Source organism: Gallus gallus, chromosome 2, assembly GCF_016699485.2.
Source record: "Gallus gallus isolate bGalGal1 chromosome 2, bGalGal1.mat.broiler.GRCg7b, whole genome shotgun sequence".
Classification (NCBI taxonomy): Eukaryota; Metazoa; Chordata; class Aves; order Galliformes; family Phasianidae; genus Gallus; species Gallus gallus.
Genome location: NC_052533.1, coordinates 58,018,226 through 58,043,391, shown reverse-complemented (window position 1 = coordinate 58,043,391; position 25,166 = coordinate 58,018,226). Strand labels below are relative to the sequence as shown.

Sequence of the window (25,166 nt, the reverse complement as noted above, 5' to 3'; positions counted from 1 at the left end):
GCTCTCTTCTTAGACATCTCAGAGCAGATGTTTGCTTATGAGCTCCATTTGGTGTTGCCTGTAGGACTGGCTTCCCTCCTGCCTTGTAATTATCCCTGGTTCCCCCCTCCTTCCTCTTCCTGACTTCCAGCCTCTGTGCTTATTAGCAAGCAATGTGTAATCAGACCAGCGCTGATTTCCATTTCACTCTCTCTTCTCTTTCACCCTCCCCTCCACTTTTTCTCTGCAAAGTGTTTGCAAAATTTACTTTATTGGCAGTTGAAGCATCTGTGGAAGCCTTGGAATAACAGTAACACAGAGTCTGGCTCAGCAGGGAATATATAGGGTTACACAGCTGATGTAAGAATTAAAAATTGCTTTGGCTACAAGCCAGTGACACACTGAGAGGAAGCATAGGTGTCCAGAAACCTACCCCAGAAACAGGTGGGTTGCAGGAGAGGTTTAAGTCCATTAAATGCTGGAGTGTTGCTGTTGCTCATGAGGCTGGGAACCTGCTGCTTTTACTTTGTGTCACAATGAATACAGCTCAGCATCTCCCCAATCCCAGGACAGCAGGCTCAGCGAAGCGTGATGGCAGGATAAGAGGGCCCACCGTAGCAAAAGGCTCTCTGGCTGGGAAATACACTGTTAGAGAAAAGGGAGAGGTTTGGAGAGGGCAGAGAGGCGAGAGTGAGGCGGAGAAGGGGAAAGAGAGAAATCAGGCTAGTGAGTACTCCCAGCATCCTAAACCCCTCAATAGGGTATTGTCCCTGGGCAGGGGTCCTGTGGGTGTCAGGGGGCAGAGGCAGCTTCTCTGGGAGGTGGCCAGCTGGTAGGTGGCTTGGGGAGCCCACAGAGGCCCTGTGGCACAGCCCCCTGTGGCTATGGATACATGGAGCATCTTCCTCCCCCAGATCCACACGGCACTGGCTGCGTTTATTCAGACCCCAGCGACCAGCTGTCGGGAGCCTGTGAATGAGGAGAGATTTTTTAATGATTGCACTTTCAACCATAATGATCAGTTTGTGTCGCTTTCCCTTTTCAAAGCTGCTTTTTAGCAAGGAAAAAGGCTGAAACCTTTCTTTAATGAAATGCGAAGCCCGAGATTCTCCTTGGCATGTGTGCCTCTCTCCACCCAACTGGAGAAGCTCATTATCATGGGCTTTTCAGGTCCACAAAGACAGACCCCGCTAACACTCCACAGCACCTTTCACACGCTCATTCATGCCTTGTTTATTAATTTATTTTTTCAGTTTAGCTTCAGTAAATGATCTGGGGGGGAGCATTTCTGCTGTGGTCTTCAGGAGAAAGTGAAGGAGGAAGAAAAATTGCTTCAGATCAAGGGAAGCGGTAAAACTTTTATGTGGCTCTAAGCACACAAGCATGCTCATGGGAGTAACTGGCTATACCATATGCTGGGGACCTTGGTTCTCTTCCCAGATCAGTTATTCCACAGTGCAAATAGCTACGTTCTCCCCAGTTCTACAATAGGGTGAGCAGCAATTGCCTGCTTTCACAGTGTTATGCACCTTAAAAAAAGCCCCATAAAAGCTATGTCACATTACTATCTATGGTGGTAAGCTCAAGAGTAAGCTCAAGGATTTTTCTACATCAGTGTTCTTCAGCATGAAATGGGCAGAAAAAGGAAAAAAAATCAAATGTGAACAAACCATCTAAAAATATTTGAAATAGATAAAAATAATTTTGAAGCAGATGTCCTGGCTACAAGCTTCAATCCCAGCATTTCTAGTAGGTTTGATAACATGAGACTCTACCAGGAGACACAAAAATTGAGGAAAGAATTGCTATTGCCTTCAAACACCACTAGACAGGACCAGCAGAGCCTGTTCCTCCAAGAAATCCAATTGTTGATATGTAATAGATAAATGCCTGATACAAGATGCAGAAAATCAGAGGCCATTTACAAACCAGGGTCAAGCTGGGGCAAAAAGATCCATGATCTTACTGTTTGTAGATATTCACATTCAGACTGAAGAGCTTAACAATTAGTCCTGAAGCATCTCAACACCTTATTCTTGATAGGTGTCAAGCACTTCAGCACTACATTAAGTACAGGGAGGAAGTGGGATGGCTGAGAATAACACGTGAAACAGCTGAGCAGAAAGAAACCTATAAGAGCAAAAAGGGCAGGAAGAACAGCGAGCAAGGTGAGAGCACGACTTCCATTTGGGAAGACTGGATAGAGGAGTCCACATTTGTTGTGTGAAAAAGGGGAGCTCAGGAAGACAGTACAGAGCCATGGTCACTGTGCACTGCTGGCTGGTTTCCTCTTATTCCCCTCAATAAGAGAAAAAGCAAATTCCTCTAAGCAGCAGGCCTCCTTTCTCATTTACAATAACCACTAATACTTGTCATAATGGCCAGATTATGTCGATCTGCTGGTCTCAGACTAATTAATCACTTGCTGAGGCAGTATGATTTCGATAGAGATGTTCACATGCTTAAAATTTGCTGTTATTAGGTTGCTGAAGCACAGTTGCATACAAAATGAACAGAGACAAAGGTTGCATCTGGCTGTGATCCCACTTCCCCATTTATAGCCCTGGTACAAATTCAGTGCAGCTTAAGACTGCTTGATTTTATGCCTGTGAACTTAAGATCAACTGAATTTAACAATTTATTATAAATGCATATAGTATCAAGAGTATTGTGTGCTCCAGTCATGTTTCCATTTCTTCTGTATAAAATCTCTAATCACAAGCAGAACCTTCCCTACCATGCTGCTATGTAGTAGAAAACAGTCATGTTGTAGCAGAGAACTGAGGTTACTTGTTTTACACCACAAACACTTTTCCATGGCTTTTCCATAGCTTTACTGGTCTAAATGATTGTTTTTCTTATTTCCTTTTTTCTTTTTATTGTTTCTGTTGAGAAAAAAAAAAAAAAAGGAAAGAAAGGAAAGCAGAAATGTGAAACACGATCCGAACCTTTCTCTAGATGATCAAAGAATGAGAAAAGTCACGCCAGGAGACAGCATAAGGAAAATCAGCTGCTTTGCTCAGGAAAAGAGAAGAATCTGATCAATTAGATGGAAAGGTATGGCCCAAGAGTCACAGCCACTTCTGTTTATTAATTTTCCACAGCAAGTATTTATATTACAGAAGAATCCTTTAAATTTAAGAGCGTGAAGTAGAAGTGGCTCTTTGAAAGACATTTTTCCTGACATCAGACCCCCATATGAGAGGCTGCAGCACACTGAAATAAATTAATCAGGTCCCCACTGATGCTGCTCAACAAGCACTGAGGATGTGGCAGGGGAGTTAAGCAGGAGGGTGACTGGGGATGTGAGCAGAGCCAGGCTGGAGTGCTCAGCGCTCTTCCCACCTCAGTATCAACAATGGGAAACTAAATATCCTGACTGGAGGCTGCCTGAGCTTTCCCCTCTGTTATGCAGAAAGCACACAGGGTATGGTCTGTCCTGCAGAAATTAGAGATTCAGAAGACCGATTAAGTCACTCCGTTTGGTTCCCTGAGGCCGATTCAAAGACTGTTCTCTCTTCCACATAATCTATTGTGGGCTTTTTCTTTTAGTGCAGTTTTAAAAGTCCCAAGTGACAGTGCTTTCATTATTTCCCTGGGGAGACTACTCCACATTCTGATATATTTCACTGTCAAGAAGTTTTTCTTGAAATTCCTCTTAAAATTTCACTCGTAATTTCATTCAATTTACCCAGAGTTACACAAATCATGCCATGCTAACTGATGACTATTAGTTATAATAAAATTTAATCTCTATTTCCCAAATGCTAGTAGAATGTCACAATATCCTGTCTTTGTCATTATTTAGCCAGCCTGAGTTTTACGGTGACTTTTTTTAGTTCATGGCCCTTCCTGAATTACGTTGATCCCCTGTGGGCACCTTTCCCGTACACAGTATATCTGCTGTAGTGATGCAATATTCCAGATGACAGTTCTTATACACCCTCGATGCATACAGTATTTCCCCTGCCTCTGCAACACATTGACTGATGTGGTAGTTTTGTTTCTCGTGTCAGCTCAGATGTGAAATGCACAGCTAATTTCACTGTTGGTGCTCACCCGTGGCTCTGTGCATTAGCAACAGCCCTTCCACTGCTGTTTGGAATTATATTTCATACCGTCCATTGGATGACATCTTTCATAATTCCGTCTCATTTTCTTATGTTTTCAGATTTCCAAAAGATCATAGTTTATGCTATATTTTCTGTAATTAATTCTCCTTCATATTTGTAAATTGTAACAGCACTACACAATTTTCCTGGATAGGGGCTTTTTCTACATCCAGAGGTATCATGCAGGCTATTAACATTTCACTACTTCATTATTTATAATTATTCTTTCTTTATTGTCTTTTATAATTTTTGTTATAAATTACACTTTTCTGTGTGATATAGAATATCACACAGATATCAAGAATATCTTGATTATATTTCCTTGTCTTGCCTTGCTTTCCGTCTTCTGGTGTTTGGGAGGATCCCTCTTGAGTTTCTAAAAATTGTTATGTTTGCCTTTCCACTCATTACTTTTTGTACCTTCTTCCATCCCATACTTTTTTTTTTTCAGAAACAGTTGTTCTGCATGTAATAATTATTAGGTAATTCTCTTGATATGCTAAGATATGCGGTCATTAGAACTTGTAGACCCACTGAGAATTATGTTCTCACAGACTTCTCCTTTCTTCCTTTCTAGAAAATATTACTTTGGATTTTTTTCCTGCAAATTTTACCAAGTTCACGTCTGCATTTATGCACAGTGTCAGTGCTGATACTGTGAACACCACAAGAAAAAGTATGTAAATAACACCAATAGATGTACGAACAGTCCTGATTATTTGCACAAAATACTGTGTCATTGTTTAAGTCCAAATGAACAAAAAAAAGTCAATTTGCCACTCCAATTTGTCAGCTTGTCATATTCTAACAAAACCCTGCTTTGGCAAAATGTCTTCCTGGACAGTGGGTTCATAATCTCATTTGACAGTCACTGGAGACAGATTGTGTTAATATGAATGACTTTACCTTTATAAATGCCACCTGTATTATCAACAGTGATTTGAAGGTGACAACATTTTCTTGCAAAACCCATTTTTATGCTCTCGGTGAGCAGCCCTGCTTTGATGATTAGATATTGTAACTCTTTTTTTAAGCAAGGAACCTCAAATACTTGCCTTGATTCTCATATGTGGGTTGCTAACTCAGACATAAAATAGCTGATTTAACTTAAGGATGTATTAATGATCCAGCACTTCTTTCTGAATTTAGCTATTTTAGGCAAAACACTTTAAGTATGGCTATATAATCATCAATACCTTTAATGATATTTTGTGGTTGATGCTGTCAAACAGGATAAGCATGCTCCCGCTATTTCAAAGCCTTGGCAACCACACAGCCCCTGTTTTACAGCACTCTTCATTCAGCACTAAATTCCACTATACTCCCTCACTTTGACAATTTCTTCTTGTCAAACAAGATTCTTGCTTCTTGAAAAAGTTTGCAATTCATCTGTATGTTTCCTGGAAGACATGTATTTCTGTCTCCTATGTGATAACTGCAGTAGATCCCCAAATGACAGCCCCAGAAGAGATGAAGGCTGAATCTGCAAGGGAACTAAGATGCCTCAAATGTTTAGTGTTAGGTGAGAAGGCAGATGTGCATGGAATTTCCTAATGTATATAAACAGAATTCAGATGTCCCTTGCTCTTGGCAGCAGCTGAGAGAATGAGCCAAGGATCCATATTTTAATTCAGTCACTTGAATTCAGTTTGGGTAGCTAAGTTCTTTTATGGCTGTGGCTCTGGTTGACTAATAAGACAAGACAGAAGAAGGAAGTATTACCCTCATTTTACAAATGAGGAATTCAAGTACAGAGAGATTAAATGCTTTGCCTAAGGAAATGTACGAAACTTGAGGCAGAGTCAGGAAGGCTCACTGGAGCTGTGCTTCAGATCTAGATCTCCTTAGTCTCTGATCCCTGTGTCCTAACAAAAAAGCCATTATTCTTCATTTCTCTCAGCTATGTTGGCTCACAAGTGCTGCTGAACTGAACATTTTTGAGACTATAACTGTAGTTACTTCCTACTTTCTCTGTGCATTTTCCAGTGAAGTGATTAATCCTTCTCTTTAACATAGGATTTTGTAGTACAGCAATCCCCCTGGTTTACAAGTGCCATTCAGTAAAGCCCATAGTAACACAGTTCACATTTGTCACAGGCAGTTTTTATCTTCCCCTTCTCCTCAAGGAAGGAACGTTGTTTTAGTGTGATTCCTGCAAACACACATTTTGCTAGGTATTTACTCTAGAGGAAGCAGGCAAAGGTGAAACCTGCCTGCCATGGCATGAGCTTAGCAGCAGCCTGCGGTCTCCTGAGGGGATTGTTCCAGGCAGAGCTGACTCAAACCTTTGCAGAGCACACGTAACATCTAATTTTGCTCTTTTGGGGAAGCAGTGTCAGAGCCAGGCTGCTCTGACTACGGGAAGGCAAGATAAGCAGAGCTGGGAAGCTGACCAAGGCAGGCCACAGAGGGCTGGCATGGCTGACCCTGCTGCTGCAGAGGGAGGGCAAGAGAGGAACAACCACTGCTGGCACTGGCCTTGCCTCTCTGGCGATAATGCCTGCTTCCTGTGGGTCTGGCACAGGGGAAATAGGCAGCATGGCTTCAGCCACTTTGCTACTGGTAAAAAACTGCAACCCTGGGCAACGGTCAGGTTTGCTCTCTTTACAGTCACCCTGACTCCAGTCTCTACTGAAATTCAATATCTCCCCAAGGCAAGCTTCCTCCACCCTGTAGACTGCTCCTTGGAGAAGTCATGTCCACTGCCTTTGGTGCAAAGATGAAGGCAGACTGCTGAGGGGCTGTGCTAGGGACTATCTCGTTGAGCCCTTGCGTTGGATTTAGAATCCCCTATGCAGACAAGGCAGAGAGCAGAGGTGAAGGCCTGATGTGCCCATAGTCACCTGGATGCCGAGGAAACATGATGTAGTGTTTGCTGCTGCTTGGTTTTTCCAGCGTGTATCACACTGCTGCAGCCCAGCCAAGAAATGAGGAAGATGTAAATGATTGAGGGTATGTCACCACCTACCAGATGGCAGGCTCTCCCAGTTCAGCCCAGATGAAAGAAAACATTACTCAGAAAAACTGGTGTCTGCAGAGCAGAGGAAAAGCTGACAAGCATGCCAGTCATTTCCAGCCTGTCAGGAGCAGTGGACTGCCATGGGCCTGATAGGACTTGGAGTGCCTGGCACCAAGCCTAGCGTGGGATGGACCCAATGGGGAGGTGTCTCTCAAGGCTCCTGCCAAACACTGCCGTGGAAGACATGATGGAAAAAGTCTGCAGGTGCATGGACCTTGGCAGCAGCCACAGCCCTATGAGGTTTACAGGATCTGTTGTAGAAAAAGGGAATCCAGGATCTGTTGGTCCCAGATGACTCCTCTGGATTTTAATTGGCAGAGTCCAGAAAATATATTAAAGCAGGGCTGGGATTGTGGATTCTTCAGCATCCAGTGCAATTCACCAGATGTAGTTCTTTAAAAGATCACTGACTGTTCACCCAAAGTTTGGTCAAACTTGCTCTGTTTTCATAGAGCATCTCAAGGTTAGTTAAAGAGTGTTTTCTAATTAGATATAACTTTATTTTTGAATATGATGTTCATCTATCTCTTGACTGGAAAACTTCTATGAAGCCTACTCAAGCAGCCCTGAAGTTGGCTTTTGCTATCTTCTTGATAAAGTCAGAGTTACAAGACTGGATGCCAGCTGGCCAGAAACAAGGTCTACAAGGTAGATTTCCTCATCCCAGAATTAACAGATGGTCAGAGAGAGGAGGATCTCTGTTCAGATCTCCCATTGGCAGCTGCAGTCAGGAGTGGCAGCAGCTGTTGAGCATTTTCTGTAACAGGCTGAGGAAGGGCAGAGGCCATATCTCAGATGAGACTTTGAGGGTGTCTGTTGCTTCCTCATCTGATGAGATGAATGAAAGTACTGAATTTGGGGAATATAGGTGAGCTGTGTATTAGTGAGTGGGAAGGCGCAGGTCTATGCCCTTTGGAAAGCCCTCTGAATATGCATGATCTTGTAGGGCAAACTAGAATCGTTCCCTTGTTTTGTCTGGCATTCAGCTTGATTACATGCCACAGTCACTCAAGTTTGATGAAGTATTTGGTTAGGGTGCACAACAAACTGGGGCAGGATTCAATAGTTTCTTTAGAGGCTAACAAGTAGGCTCTCTTAGATGTCCTGGCCTATTCTTTCACATTCAGAGTAATGCTTTTTTTCCTGCCCTTCTGATTCTCTTCTCAAAATATGCCAGCTCTTCAAGGTAAGTATGTCAGATGAGTGCAATGACAAGATACGTGGGAGATAAAGATGACCCCAAATTTTCCTTATTGTTTAAGTAATATGTAGGAACTGATGTTTTCCAAATGCCTGTAAGCAAGTTGAAAAGGATAACCTGCACAGGTCTAATTTATGCCATAATTCAAATAGGTCAGATAAGTCTGGACAAACTGCTATTGTGTGAACTGAAGCAGAAGTCTACAGTATTAATGCTATGATACCATACTATTTTTCTTTCTCCTTGTTAGGAAAATGGTAACACCAGCATTTCTGACACAGATAAATCTGTGCAGGTGTTCTTTCTAGCATGAATTCCATCAATATGCCATCTTCATGACATGACTTTGAAAAGAAAAAAAAAAAAGTTTTCACAGGCAATACATTTTTTAATTTTAAAAAAAGTTCACACAACAGTCTTGTCCACTGTTCTTCTCCCAGTCAAGTGCTCAAGCTGGGGCTAGAAAGATACAGTAGGTGATAATGAGCCTGAACTTGATCCCGCTCTGACCAGTAGTGGGCCTGATGCTGATGTAAGCTGTATGTCAGGAATACTTTTGCAGATCTTCATTATGGAGCAATGGGTTCCTTAGGAAGGCTGCGACTCTGGAGACACACTGTGGCAAGGGTACTTTTATGTGGAAAACTATTATTCTTAGAGAAAGGCAATAGTTATTTTTTCAAATAAACCTAGAGACAGTTAATTTTTCATTTCTTCTTTCACCATCCTAATTTGGAAAATGTAAGTAAATTCTAACCTGGAGAGTCCTGGATAATCCTACTGGTTCAGAAACTGGCAGCTGTGTTAGCATTGCAGAAATCTATACCATAGGCAGTTGCTTCTCATCTCCTCTTTATTTCTGTCACCTCTGCCATTGGAATCAGATACTGTCCAAATTGAAAATAGGTATCTGATCCAGAAGAGTGAATTTCCCATTAAATGCAATGAATCTTGATGCAGCCTGACTGGATACAAATGAACTGCAGAAAATGAAAGAAAAAGGCCAGTTTGCAACGTAGGTACAGTTTCTTATAATGTCTAAATGAAGATCCAGGTGGCTGGGAAAAATGTTATTCAGCTGCTATTACTAGAAGCACGCAACAAACATTAATACCTTTCAGTTTCTCCATCATTAGATGTTAGGAATCTTACAGAATCAGTTCTTTACTCAAACTGTTGTTTTAATAAAGGCTGATAGCTGTTTAAAACAGATTTATATATTTTTTTCTTTTTGAAGAACATTTGTGCTCTGTATTATGGACTTGTCAGTTACTTTTGACAGTGGTAAAAGTCATCTGCAGCTGTGCTGAAAGCAAGCCTTATGCCCAAGAGAGGTAGATGGGAGTTAAATCAGTCCCTATGCATGTGAAAACAGGCCATGGAAAGTCTATTGCTTTAATTGCCTCCTAAAAGATTGACATGGTCTAATTTACTTATGATTAAGCACCATCATTTATGAAGAACAGGATGATTACCTTGTGCATTCAGCATCAATTACCAGTATACATACACTTAATTCTGTTCGAAACAACAATCCTCATCCCTCAGAATATACCTGTGCTTGGAAAAAAAAAAAAAAAAAAAAAAAAAAACATTAGTTAAACCAACTCCTGGGTAAATGTCTATGTCTTCCCATGAAAACATTCCATTTTGAAGTACAGCACTAAACCTCTGGTCATCACAGCAATTTTCTGTTTCTTCATAGCTGAAATATTTCACCTCTCTGTTAAATATCCCCTCGCTCTTTGTTAAGTTTGTTGCCTATTAAATTGCATGTCTAGCTTTGAAGCTTATGTTGCTGCACCCCTGCTGCTTTAGCTCCTTATCTCCATAGGATTTGCTGTAGCACACACAGTCACTGGATGAATTTGCACATATCTGCAGTGTGGAACCTGACTTTTACTGCTTGCATGTAAATGAAAATGAAAAAAAAAGAAAGAAGAAGAAAGCCGTTTCCTTTCCATGGTCAGCAATTCATCATCACTAAAGCACTCAGAGGAAAATAGTTATCAACTCCCCATTTTAGGTTCTAACTTCAAAGCAAACCTTTGATTTGAATGCCAAACTGAATGCTGGGGAAAAAGGGAGGGAATGGGAAGGGATGTTAGTGGGGAAGGAAGCAGGATGGACAGGACCGTCATCTTGTGGTGGTAACAGCACCCACCATCACAGAAAGAAAAACAGCATGTTATGGTATCAGACCTGGTCTTGTTTATACTTATTTCGGAATTAAGGGAAGCACCGCAGGAGCCAATATTCAAATCCATCTTTACAGTCAAATCTTATTCTGATTCTTGTGGAAATAATCTGCCTTTAGGATATGAAATACTCATAAGTGAGCCTACATTTTCATAGGCTTTTGGAAGACTGACTCCGTTGTACCCTCTTTGCTTTTTTTTTTTTTTCCCTTTTTTTTCTTTTTTTCACTTGAAGTCCTTAATTTCAGCACCCATTCATGGCATTACATGATTGTGACAGATCTCAGTTATAAGCACAGATATTCTCTGTCATAAACAGCCCATTTGAGTGCTACATATTTTTACAGCAAGGTAGAGAATTTACTTCCCTGAAGATTTAAAAGATTTAAGTGCCCACCTGAGCTCAAATTCATCCTTTAGGAACCTGTTTTTCTGCTTCTAATAGTGCAGTCCTTCTTGAGCTCCTTCTCTTCCCCCCTCCTTCTTTTTCTCTCTCTCTCTTCCTCTTTTTGGATTTTATTTTTCCATAGCTAGCATAGAGCAGGCTCTTTACAGAACCAATAACTCAGTACTGCATTGATTACGGCTGGAAATAATCACAGGAAGCAACTTGTAACTCCCACCCCTTGTCCTTTATGCAGTGTAAGCACATTCTTTTGGCTGAATAAAAAGAGGATGTTCTGTATACAAGCTATTTCCAGGCCTTGAAAATGTTCTATATACGTACCTTTGAGGACTTTATTTGGCCTATTTTTTGTGTCAGTCTCCTACAATTATCATATATCAAAAGCCATGTTATTCCTTCAGTCAGGTCCATTGTACTACAGAAAATACTGCTTAATCCATTTCCTCCAGTGGGGGGAAGTGGGCTGTTGATTTTTCAGATGTGCATGCTATTCTCACGCATTAGGGCATTCGGTGAAAATTCCTGTTGAAATGCTATTAGTATGCATGCACTGCAAAACACCTCTGCAAAACTCTCTTAGGCTTTAAAGAGAGCCTGACTCCAGTGAGCATTATTTTTACTTGTTTCTGTCAGAGTGCAGCCCAGCACCGGGTTACATCTTGCCTCACTGTTTATTGCCACGGTAAGCAGATTTGCCTAGCAAGGCACTGGAGAGATTTAAACTTTGAAACAGAGGCTGCTATGAGCCCCATGCTGCCCGTGAGGCCCCTCACTCCTTCCTGCACCACGCCGTTGCTGAAGGAGCAGCGCCTCACCCCTTTTCTCCACAGAACAATGTTTTGGTTAGCAGGGTGAGCAAGGCAATTCAGGGTCCTTGCTGTGTTTCTGGCCCAGCCGCGTGGTCACAGAGCTATGTTTGCAGCCCACCACAGCTGTGTTCAGCTGAGGGAGTGATGGCTCTGTGAAGTGGAGCCCATGTCCACCTGCCACCATGGCTGGGAGCCAGAGAAAGGCAAGAAGGCCCTCAGCACTGCCCTGCCACCTGTCCCCGCTTCTGATGCCTGTGTTTTAATTTTGAACAGGTAGCTCTGTGCATGGAAGGGTGATGACAAACCACAAGCAGTGTCGGTAGGGCCTTTAAGTACATATCTGCCATCTGTAAACAGGAGGGAAAAAGAAGAAGAATTACTGTTTTGCTCGAGCCATTTAGAATTAGTGGGGTCATTAAAAGCTTTTATTCAAATAAATAAATTAATAAAATTGCCTAGAACTCAATAGCGCAGGATGTCTAATCAATAGTAATTCATTTTCAGAATTGCTGTCTGTTACACGAGCCAGGAACTGCAAGAGGTAAATCATGACAAACACTGCACACACAGACAGGATCCATTATATCACAGCAGGGGTCATGCTAGAATCACTTCATCTGTTTTTAAGGTTTGAAAGACCAGGATGCAGAGGATTTTCAAACAGGCCCATCTGTGTGACATTTCTGGCCACAGATCTCTAGTTTCCCCACTGACGGTGGTAACTAAATCTCTGTGATGTACTCCATGCCACGGGATGGATTAGTTGCATTAGGAGTAATCTTCTGGTGACTCTGCGAGTGTCTGTAGCTGGCTGAATGAATTGCAGGGCTGTGTTTAAGCAACTTTGCTTTGGAACACAATTGAAGCTTGAAAATAATTTTGAATACGTATCTGAGCTTTGGTGCTTTAGCCTCTTCCCTGGGCTATATGTACTACTTAACTTCATATGCAAAAGGTGTAAAGCCGGAGTGGGGCCACTGTTTATCCAATTTCTCACAGACTTTTCTAATGAAAACAGTAATGAAAAATGAAAAACCAATGCCACCCCCTTGCAGGCTTGCTACTGCCTGCTACTCACCTAAATGGAATTTTCTGATATTAAATTCTAACTCATTTAAATTTCTGGTTTTAATTCTGTCTGTGGATGATTGTGAGAAATTCAGTTTTATAGTCTGTAGACATTCCACCTGGAAAAAATTAGCTGTGGAAAATGATATTTCCATCTGCTAAAAAAGTGGAGGGAATGGAGGGGGCAGGGCAGGGAATAAATGATGGTCTATGTAGATTAAAGCCTACATTTTCAAAAACAGGAACTAAAGTTAACCTTGTGTATTCATTCTCAGACACAAATAAATATACAGTGTTTTGGGAAATTGTGCTAAGCCTCTGCAAGCTCTTTTTTTTTTTTTTAATCTGACCTCATCATTTCAGGCCATAGATAGTTGGCCAGACATGGATGAGAGAAAAGCTCATGCTCATCCTTTTCTGTGACAATTTTGACCCGTGTCACAGAGAGTAGGGTCTCTGTTTCTGTCTTCCTGCAGAGGAGTGATGGGCCTGTGGATCTATTCACAGAGAAAGGTTAAATGCTCTGGTTTGCCATCATGTTGAACCTCTGTCTGATTAAATTTCCTTTAACCATAGCCTCCACAGGAAAATTACAAACCCACAAATTTCTGCTTAGTGTCTTAATTGTATACATGAAAACACATTGTTGGGATCTACAGTGAGTTTTGTAATCAGCATATGTAACTGGTACTTAAAGACCAATGTAACAGCAAGTCTAGTTCAACCCGGACCACTTATCACAAAGTTATGCTCTGCTAATCCCAGTCAAGGGGCATGGCTATACTTACAATGTAAGTACCATGGAAATTTATGAAATAATAAATAATAAAGTACCATGGAATTAATGAAATTGGACAGGTAGACCTGGATCTACCTAAGCCTATCTCCAAGTTTTCCCATGCAAATAGCTTCATGGAGGATAGCAAGGCAGTACCAATGAGTTAAGTCCTTGCTGATGTGTGCACAGAGCATGATATCAACTGTGGTGTAACTTTGGAGTACATGGATTCATAAACTGTGGCTCTTCTGCAGTAAAATTTCTACTTCTCCGAGAAAAGATTGAACTTAATGTCTAAACATACAGCAAATAATTTTGCTTTGTGTTGATGTGGAGGGAGTGCAAGTGCATTCCAGAAACACTCATTACATCAGATTAACAGTGTATAAATAGGCTGACATTAATGTCCCTGCCTGTACCTGCCCATTCAGGAAAGCTTCTGTCCTTCAGGAAGGATGCTGAAAAATGCTCTCAAATTGAAACACTTACTTATCTCTGACCCTTACAGATGTGGAAGCTATTGCATAAGAGGAAATTGTAAGCCACGGAAGCTCTTTTCACACAAATTCTGGCTTGAAAGGCAATGAATGCAGCCTAATTTATGAGCCTGTGTTTTTAATAACCTTGTGCTATTAAGCCAAGTTAATTAGTTTTATACAGGCATCCTCTGTACTTGCACAAAGCATATATGTAGGAATTTAGTGGTTTTGCTGCTTTTTGCTCTAAGCTATATCCATGTGGTATAATTTAACAGTTCCACATTTCTGTCAAACATTAGATTTCACACAAAAAAATTTCAACTTTTCCCGATCAGCTGAGAACTAAAACTCCAATGTAGGAGTTTCTAAATTCACAGCAGGACTTTCCACAGACATACTTTAGGAAGGCCTGTGTTGAAGAAGGCGTTGGTCAGCAAAATGGGAGTTACTCTTCTGAAGAGATGGTGCTTCTCTATGGCCTTCCAAACCAGGGTGTTATGGCTGAGTTTGTGTCCTTCCTCGCTTCAGATCTCTAAAGAGAAAGAAAAGAAACAAGATGAACAGGTGATCACAGACACAGCCATCAGGGGAAGATGTGTGCAATCAGGGAGGAGGGAAGGGATGAAGAAGCAGAAAAAAAGGGAGAAGGAAAAAGGGAAGGAGAGAGACAGGAATGGATACAACAAACACTGAAGCTCGACTGGCTTTCAAATGGGACATACGGACATAAGAAGAACAGTATCTCCCCAGCCCAAGTTACTGAAAAAGACCATAGGATCATAGAATCACAGAATATCCCAAGCTGGAAGGGATCCACAAGTGTCATAGAGTCCAACTCCAGGCTGCACACAAAACTATCCAAAATTCAAATCCTGTATCTTAGAGCACTGTCCGAATGCTTCTTTAACTCCAGCCGGCTTAGTGGCATGACCACTGTCTCAGACAGTCAGTTCAAGGGCTCGACCACCCACTGTTCAATAACCTTTTCCTACTACCCAGGTTGATCCTTCTCTAATGCAGCTCCATGCTGTTTCCTTGGGTCATACCACTGTCATCAGAGAGATCAGTGGTAGCCTCCCCTCATGGGGAAGCTTTGGCTGCCATGAGGCCACCCCTCAGTCTCCTCATCTTTAGGGTCAACAGACCAAGAGACCTCAGCCACTCCTAGTACATCTTGCCTTCCAGGGGTTCATCACCATCTTTGTAGCCCTCCTTTGGATGCTATCTCATAATTCCTTAATCCTCGTACATTGTGGAACCTGTGTTCAGTTATTTTTAAACAAATACATTTGTATTTAAAAAGAGGGAAAAACATGTAATCATTTTTAAACGCTTTGTAGTTTTAAGCGGTGTCGAAGTTATAAACTAAAAGAATTGAGAGACTATTTGAAAACCTACAAGTTCACAAGTTCATAGATGATTGGGGCTGGGCCAAATAATCTCTTTCAGGCCCTTCTAACCTATCCTAGCCTCTGATCCTATGAGACTGGGTTTAGATGACGATGGATACTCTAGATACATTATCTGAGGAAACATCAGTAAAACCTAATTTAGTAGAAATTCATTGTCTGCTTCTTTTTCTTGCATAGCTGTATTTTTACAAGTCTTTTTTTCCAATATTCTAATTTTTCTCCAATATCAGACACTATAGAGGGGCACAGTTTTGGCATTTGCTAGGCTAACTCAGCTGCCAAACTTCTGTTAACAGTCAAATTGTTGATTTACACAGAAGAGAAAAGCTCGAGATCATCTGACCTCTCTGACCCCCCAGACCTAAGAAAATAACCTACACAAAACCACAACCATTTTCTTTACAGATTTTTTTTTTTTTCTCTTTTAATAGTGGGCACAACTCTCCCTCTTGCTGTCCTCTGAATGACAACAACTTGGTTTCCTGTTGAATGTCAAACACTTCAGTGGTCACGCCTGTGCCCCATGTCATTCTTTCAATTATAGTCATGTCTGTGCCACCCACTGGTGGGTGAAGAGTGGTGGCGATGACCCCACAACATTCTTCATCTGGCATCCATGCCTAGGCATTATGCTGCTGTCTGGTCAATCCTTGTGCATGCATTCCCTGCTATTGGTCACATGAGAGCTGAGCACTGCTGTCATGCAATTGTGGCTTTTGCTGTGCTACTTTCACATTTTCTCCTTGTGAGGTGGCAGCCCTGATGTCCATGGAATTGCCTCTCTCTTGTCCCACGCCCACATGGGTTGTCTTCTGCCTTCCTGCTTTGACTCCTCTTCTCTGCACATTTGTATGGCACCAGAAGGCCTAAGCTTGGCAAGTGGTGGTCCAGCTGCCAGTGCTCCAGTATTTATAGAGTCCAGGGATGAAGGCAGGGCAGTGGTGTCCACTGGGATGTGCATAGGCCACTGTGATGGTCATTATGGCAGTAGCCAATGTGTGTGGTTTTATACTGCAGCACCCAAAACTGCACATGGAACTCAGTACTGCACCAGCGTAGAGCAGAGTGGGACAATCCCTTTCGTCTACTGGATAGCACTGTTCTGGCTGATGCCCTCCACGATATGGTTGACCCTTTTGACTGCCAGGGTGCACTACTTGCCATCAACCTGAACTCCCATTCCCTTTCTGTTGAGCTGCTCTCCAGTCTTTCATCCCCTAGTCTGTATGTATATACAGAATTACCCCAATCTCCATGCAGAATCTGGCACTTACTCTTGTTAAACTTTATGCAGTTAGACTCTAGTTTGTCCAAATGTCTCCGCAAAGCCTCTAGGCTCAAGAGAGTCAATAGCTTCTCCAAATCTTTCCTGTAAGTTCTCTCTTTAAACTGTATGCCAGGGTGAAGAGCTAACATCAGGTAAGCTGTTATTTTACTCAATTTTTTGTGCCCTTCCTCATTTTGGTGTTGTCTAATATCTTTGTTACTATGATTTGCATTGGTTTTGACGTGCTTTTTCTTTGCAATATGATCTTGTGAGGCATGCCACAGAATAGCTGTGGCTTAAAGATTTTGCATTATCAGAGCATCAGGGCACTGCCCTGAGCCTTGTAGCAGATGCCAAACAAGCTATCTCACAGATAAAATGTGTTACACAGTACTTTCATTGATCAAACCTTGCAGTGTAATCAAAGGAATAGGAGGCAATAGATTCAAATACTGCACTGATGAAATCACTGTAGATGGATAGAGTAAGTAAACCAAACCAAAGTAAAACCACTGTCTATATTTCTGCTATAGCCCTGGGCATAAATACCTCTGCACCTTAACAAAATATAAGTAGCCACATGAACTTTGCAATCCAATGCTACTTCTTATTATGAAGACTTAATTTGATGGAGTGCCATAAATGCAAAGTAAGCTATGTTTTGAGCAGGAATGAGCACTAGCCTATGAGCACCGAGAAGTCAAAAGATATTAAGTGACTACATTGCTGATTTTTAGAGGAAATTTTATTTTTTTCTTTCCTGTAAAGAGAGGGAATTAATTGATTTGAGAGCTAGCATTGCACAGAACAGCCAGTTCAGTAAAATGAAGTGGAAGGGGACCTTGACATGCTAATTAAACCTCAACCTGTAAAGCTTTCTGAGAACCACTGTTTGTTATTTTAGAAGCAGAAGAGCATTTTTTTTACTATAGTAATGGCTGGACATTCGTTGTAGTGGAGTCACTGCAACATTGCTACAACACCCAGCAATAATATAGTCACTCATTTTACTGGATTCTGAAATTATTCTTAGATATTTCAGAGCACTTGTAATTAGGTCACGATGATGAAAACACTCCCTCATATGAGGGTTTGTTATGGCTGGCATAAAATCAAATATTTAGTTATCTGTCTTCCATTATATACTGAAACATATGATATTTATGATGCAATGAAATATTCAGGCTCAATGTTGAGATGCTTATATCTTAGACTCAGAATTCAGTGAGCTCCTGAAAATGTACTCTGCATACACAAAATGTATATTTCATATAAAAAGATGCGTTCTGAAATATTAATATCATTTCCCTGAACTCTCTACATTGTATTCTGCAGGATATGACATGTTTAAATGCACTCATTACATTGTGAGCTTTACCAGCTCTCACCAAAATGCACCGTGTCACTCAGCTTACTCACACAATCCATGGTTTGTCATTATGATTTCAGTCATCCTAGGTATTCTACATCTTTGCCAGTTGCCCAGACACATGTGCTGATCTTCAACAAAAAGGACTGAAATGCAAAGGTCACCATGTGCCTGTTTCTGAAAGCTACTTGTCCCACCATACACACACATATCTTGCCAGAAGAGGATTTTGTTCAAACAAAAATCTTTACTGTTTGTTTGTTTGATGAGATTTTCCTTTTCCCTCCAGTTCACAGAAAAAAATAAACATTGTTTTAGTGTACAATGAAAGCATATCAAACCAAGATAAAATGTTAAATAGCTTTTAGCCATCACAATGTGGCTACATGACAATAATATTCCTTGTAATTTATGCAAGAAAATACCTAGTTATCTTATTTAATGAAAAGAGAAATGGCTGTCTTGTACATAAAAACACCATTATTTGAAGTTCTTATTTAGCGAGTAAAGAAATAAATCCTGCATATCTAAAAATCACTATAAAATTAAGCCATCTATTATGGGAGAAATAAATATAAGGCAGGAACTGTAGAATTCTATTACATAATATCTGAACAGAAACATTTCATCTGAATTGCTTCTTTGGCAATGAATTAAGTCTCCATGAGTTGATGCCACAATAGGATTTCAATGAGTGTGGGTTTTTTTTTTTCAAGAAAGTTCAATTTTATTTTTTGTTTTCTGCAATTACTGTCATAGAATCATAGAATCATTAAGACTGAAACAAACTTAATATCATGTAGTCCAACCACCGACTCATTGCCACCATGCCCACTAAACCATGTACCTAAGTGCCACATGTACACATTTCTTGAATGCCTTCAGGAACAGTGACTCCACCAGTTCTGTGGGCAGCCTATTCCAGTGCTTGACCTCTCTTTTAGTGGATAATTTTTTTCTGATATCCAGCCTGAACCTCCCCTGGCACAACTTGAGGCTGTTACCTCTTGTTCTGTCACTAATCCATTACACTGCTAATAAAGAAGATGTTATTAAATCACTTTGAAAAATAGTTTTACTATCTTTTCAAAACAATTCTAACACTTTTTCAACATTACTAAAATGTAGTCCCTTCAATTTCTTCTCATTACATTAGTTCAGTCATCGACAATCACAGTTTTTTCTTTTGTTTTCTGATTCTGTTTCAAACAATGTTTGACGATATCTTTCACTGGAAGAGACAAAAGAAGAAGTGGAATGACAACTGACCATTAATTGTTACCACTCCACCGCATACAAGCATCGTTAAACAATAAAGGAAGCCAGCTATATTATGTATTTATTTGCCTCTGTATTACTTGTATATTGAAATATTTGACTGAGACATTTCATAATTAAGTACATAGTAGCTTGCAAAATACAATGTACCAACTATGTGGTGGCTATACAAATATTTCAGTGTGTTCTGTTGCTTTTTATGTGAAGGATACACTTTCACTAGGTAATGTAGATTTTTGCAATATACAGTGAATTGCTTTTGTCTTATGACTTTTCCACTCTAGCGTTGTCCAGATTTTATTATATCATACATATGTTTCAATATGTAGTGTAAGAGCTTGCTAAATATTGAGCTTCTCATGGAAACCACATGTATTTTATAATGACTTCATGTAGTTGTCTGTAGGATCTTAAAATAGGTACCTGCAATACTTGCTGAGACAAGGTACCAAGGTCAAGCATGATACTAATTACATGCCCTGAAGTTATGCCTCACTAAAACAGAATAAATCTTGATCAGGTGAATGCTTTTTATAAATTCCCTAAGACTCCAAACACTTTTATGTAACTACTGTCTTTGAGAAGACAAAGCATGCTGATGACATTCATCAAAACTTAGACTTGGTCATCTGTTAAAGAAATCCCTCTCATATGGAGCCTGGCCAAGGCTACACTTTTTGTCTTACTCTTTTTAATACACCAATATACAATTAACAGATTCTTCCCACTGGGAATTTGCAGACTCACTGTGTATCTACTTAGCCGTGCTATTTACAGGGCCTGCAAAATAGCAGCATGCTTGCATGTCACCATTTTAAAACAGGGCTATCCTCATACCCAGCACTCATACAGGCAGATCTAACACATGCACACAGCATTGCTGGATTGGAACAGGGTTTTCACAGCTCAGCATGGGGATATTTTCCTTTCTAAAGGATATGTTTCTCAGTGCATGCAAGAAACTGACTGCATCTGCTGCAAGGAAAAATGCTTTTCATTGATACCCAGAGCCTGAAGTAAGAGAGAGTCGGGAGAAAGGAATGATTTGCCTTGGTCGAGGAGGTTCTGGTTAGAGATCATATAAGGTGCTTAGAGCACTATGATTCTGTTTATAAGACCAGGATTCTGTTCTGATTCTAATGCCATCCACAAGCCTCTAGCAAAGGAAGTCCGAAAGATAGCGCAATATACATTAATTCACAACTCTCTGCTACTTTCGTCTTTCCATGATGTTATTAAACGTGCACACCTGGTTGGATTTAAGTACATGTATTTATCATCAGGGTCTCAGTTATCAAAGATGAGCAGTCCACAGAACTGATGAATGCCATAATTTTCTTCCCTGATTCAAACACAAGAAGAAACTTGCTCATTTCATGTGGCTTTATGACAGTGTATATGCACTTACTTAAAGCTCCCATTTGGACACTGTGCCAATAGGATAAGAGCTCTGACCCTGTGGAGTTTTGAGAAGGAGGACTAAGTCAGGTTGCTCTACCTTCCCTCCTAGCTCACTTTGCAACGTTTTCCCTATTAGAGAGATTCATGTCTTTCTCTTGCTTCTCAATATCAAGCTAATGCCCTTCCCTCTGATGTGAAAAAGGTGGTATCTTGCAGCTGTGACACCTTATCAGCTTTATATGACTTGCCATATCTTTTGTGTGAGAAGCTAACTGTCTTTATTGCAGGACATCTTCTCCATTTGTATGTGGTTAGTGCTAAGGGCCAAAATCTAACCAGCTATGTTCAAACCTGTGATGGATTTTCTATTCTTAGTTCAGTGAGGTACTACCAAAGATAAAGGTCTAAACTCAAATCTTCTACAGGAATTCACTGAATTAGCATCAACTCTGTTGTGTTTCGTTGGAGAGGGAAGGAGTAAACGGCAGTGTTCTGCCTTTCACTGGGGTGAATCACTCTTTTCAGGATTTATGCATGTGTCCTTACAAAACAGGTATTGTTGTGCCATGACCCTTATGTGGCACATATTTCTGTATTATGTTCAGCTGTAAATGGCCTAGAAATTGAATGGACATTTACTATTTTATTACTTTTTCAAGATGAGCTATTTTTAAGTACTTCTGACTAATATTAATAGACACAGTAGAGGACAAAGTGGTAAGCTCCAGACCTAAGTCATTCTCTGTGGATTCGACTAAGCATTTTGCTTTGGTAAAAATCTGTGCACTTTTTTTTACTGAAGGTTATATTAACATTACGCAGAGAAAGTCAATTAATTTAACAAATTATCAATTTGTGGAGTTTCTTGAACATGCAGTAAAATGCACACAAAGCAGCTCTTTGTGATCCCACAGCTGGCCTGTCCTCAGTGCACAGATTCATTAATCATGTGCTCTGCATGTTATTGTCTGAGATGCAGTGTCATTTGAGACAGGGAAAACATTGGGAAAGAAATGTCGCTTGTGCTTTACACACCAGTACAGATTACAAATAAGCAGAGGGTTTTAAAAGACTATCACATCAGTGCTGTGAAGGTTTCACTTTATTCTTAAAATTGCTGTGGTTCACCCAATAGAAATTTCTTTCGCATTGGTTTATATATTTCTAGTCCAAAATTGTGCACACCTGGTGCGTCATATCCAGTTCATGCAAAAAAGCCCCCCGAAATCTCATATAATAACAATTCCAAGAACAGATAGGCAAAGGTCTGCTCCTAGAGTAGGGCTATGCCTCTAGAAAATCTAAAAAATGCCACTATAGTGCCTGTGATTCTGTTATAGTGAGGCTACACAGTATGAACTATACCCTTGGTGCAATACTGATGCGAGCATAGGACCTACTGTGCACTATCTCTAAATGGGGATTGAAACTTAGCCAGGCCAGAAGTACTACTTTAGACAGATTTTTTTTATGTATCTGTGTTTGAATGGCCGCTACTGACTTCTAGCTAGGGCCCCATTTTCTTATGTTACATAAATGTATAAACAGCTGGCTATGTGTAAAAATACAGTGTAAGCTATACTTCCAAAGAGCCTTAGTAATTTGATATGAAGTGTGAGGAACCTGTTGGCCTAATCCAGGGATATCAGTTTCTTCAGGCAAGGACCTTCTCTGCATCACCAAACAAGATGTCAGCACTTCAACAAGGGAGAGACAGTGGCTTAAGATGCTTCCCTTCAACTACATCCCTAGCACTCATCATTCACTTGACCTGAGTTCTTTGAAATGGATTGCTGTCTAATATGTCCTGTCATAAATTCTTCATAGAGTTTTTCTCAGTTGTAATTCACGTATTCCATGTTTCACATGTTCCTTGATATCTTTTGCTCAATTACCTTTAACCACAAATAGAATAAATATAGGAAAGGTCACGTTTTCATCTATAAGAGGGTGAGAAGCAGGTTGAAGTTTGAAGAAAAAGTAAGATTCAGAGATCTGAAGAGCAAAATGCAGTAAAGCACGTATTTTCTCAACTTAGTAATAGTTATTTAAACATTACATGGAGCATCTGCTGCTAAAGAGGGTGGATTTGGTTTCCTTCTACAATAGAGTTGAAAACATAGAACAAACTAATGAAATGGAGATATTAGGAAATAAAAATACTAAGCAAAACTAAGAAAAAGGCCTCTAAGAAGAATTTAAGGGAGGTAGAAGTTAGAGATGTGGATGGAAAGACCTCTCATTCCATGCAACCATAGCAGCAGTCTGACAGATATCCTCTGTCGGGGAAGGAATGTTAGAACTAGGCTCCTTGATCTGGGAAGATCTAATAGCTACTTCAGTCAAGATGAACAGTGAGGTCAGAAAGTAAAAAAAGAGGTTGTTTGAAATCAAGTTGGGCTAAGAGGTGAGAGAGAGTCATTCAGCCATCTCAGCTATGGAAGTAACTCTGCACCATTGGTTCAACCCTCACTTCAGCCTGGTACCTTGTCAGCAGTTGACAAATACTTTGTGCTACTGATTTTGTTGCATTTGTACCACAGAGTGTGAGCAAACAAAAAGTGTGATTATAGATTGTATCCTCATGATCTTGTTAATGATTAATGCAACGCCTGAAAATGGAGTGGTGGAAGGTTAAGATGAACTTCTGCTCCATGCAAACAGATCAGAGCACTGTAAATGAGTTACAAGTGCATCGCTGAGAAAGCCATTTCGTATCCTTGAGCCCATCAAGGCAGTCAGAAGACAACAGAAGCCCCTGTGACACAACATAGAGGTACATGAATGTAGGAGGCTTCTAGTAAAGCTGTGTGCCTAAAATATCAACACATCATGCACTTTTAGTTCCGCTGCTCCATCCCTAAAGGAGGAATAAATGCCTGTCACAAATGCCACAAATGCATGAACCTGTGTCTGAGTGCTACACTTTATCTGTCGGGAGAGCAGAGGAAGCATGAGTTAAAATGTTGCCTGAAAGCTCCAGAGATTATTATAGACATCCAGAAAGCTAGAGTTCTTCTTTTTCAAGGTTTGTTGATAGAATTAGAGCTGTAATCCTGGTTTTCACAAACATGATATTTGCCAGAGAAATCCAGTTACCAATTAGAACAAATTCTGTGAATGCGAGCTGCTTTGTTACAGAATGTTTGTATCATACTACATTTTCATTTTGAAATCTTTAAAATATTGAGTACTAGGATATTTAGCTATTAAAGGTAAAAGATGAATTAGAAAGCTTGAAATGAAAATGCTTCATGTCAGGTAAAATTCAGTTTTCAGGGCTTAACTTTTGACCACTGAACAAAAAGCATGTCTTTCATACAGTTAGAGATGTACAGAAATAGTTGCTTATACAAAATGTCTTGTTTAATCGTGCATAGAGTTTTTAAAGACTCCAGAAACTGAAACTTAGAAGAGCTGGTAAGCTTGTTTACAGGCATTTTTTAAAATATATTACTTCTTTTTTCTCCATTCTCTTTCCTCACAGTGAGAATACTACTACTTGAGAAATGGTACATGGTACTATTACTTATGGTACAGTGGTACTACTTACTTGAGAAGTGGTACATAAGATATCGTGAATACAAAATGTGTACTTTTTGGAGAATGAAGTCTCTCCACATATTACATGACAGAATGTACAAATAAAGCAATGCACTCATAAAAGAAATGTTTTGTTTTTCCCTTTTATTTTAAAATGCTAGAAAGTAAGAAGAGTTCTTCAAACACAAAATTTCACAAAAATATTTATATTCCTTAGTTGAGGAACCAAATGAAATCCTCTAAATACTATATTCAAATTCCTTTAACTTTTTCACTCATCTGACAACTTCCATTTGTTTGTATGTCTAAATTACTTTTCAGCTGTTGTAATCACTTGGAAGACAGGAAATGCATTCCCAAATATTTCAAGCCTCAAATATGTGCATTCAAGACACAACAAACCAGCTGGGAACAGTAGACACCTTTCCAACACAGCACCATGCCCACCATGTATTCATGCAACTTCTCCTATGGATTCAGAAACACAGGATAAACTGTTACAGAAATACAACTCAAAAATGAAAAAAACAAGAAAAAAAAAAAGGCCTACATCAAAATCTTTAGTGCTTTCAGTTCTTTTTCAGGTAGGATATTAGCAAAAACCCCTATTTGAAAGAGTGGTCAGGCACTGCAATGGGCTGCCATGGGATGTAGTTGAGTCACTGACCCTGGAGGTGTTCAAGAAACGTTTAGATGTTGTACTGAGGAACATGGCTTAGTGAGAAATATTGGTGATAGGTGTACTGTTGGACCAGATGATCTTAGATGTTTTTTCCAACCTTGGCGATTCTATGTTTCTATGATTCTAAGTAAATGGGTATCCATTAAGTCATGTCTCTGAGTTAAA

At 40.2% G+C, this 25,166-nt stretch overlaps 1 long non-coding RNA gene across 2 annotated transcripts in view; it reads right to left on the bottom strand.

Annotated features, from left to right (window-relative positions):
- Positions 1-6,318: 6,318 nt before the first annotated feature.
- Positions 6,319-25,166, bottom strand: part of LOC101749621 — a 38,524-nt gene continuing 19,676 nt past the window's right edge. The window contains exons 2-4 of one of the 2 annotated variants that reach the window (XR_005857614.2): positions 14,448-14,581; positions 9,069-12,071; positions 6,319-8,927 (exon numbers count right to left, since the gene is read on the bottom strand). This is a non-coding gene — a long non-coding RNA (uncharacterized LOC101749621). Of the gene's footprint in view, positions 12,072-14,447; positions 14,582-25,166 lie in introns of both variants that reach the window. The other variant, XR_005857613.2, reaches the window with a different exon arrangement.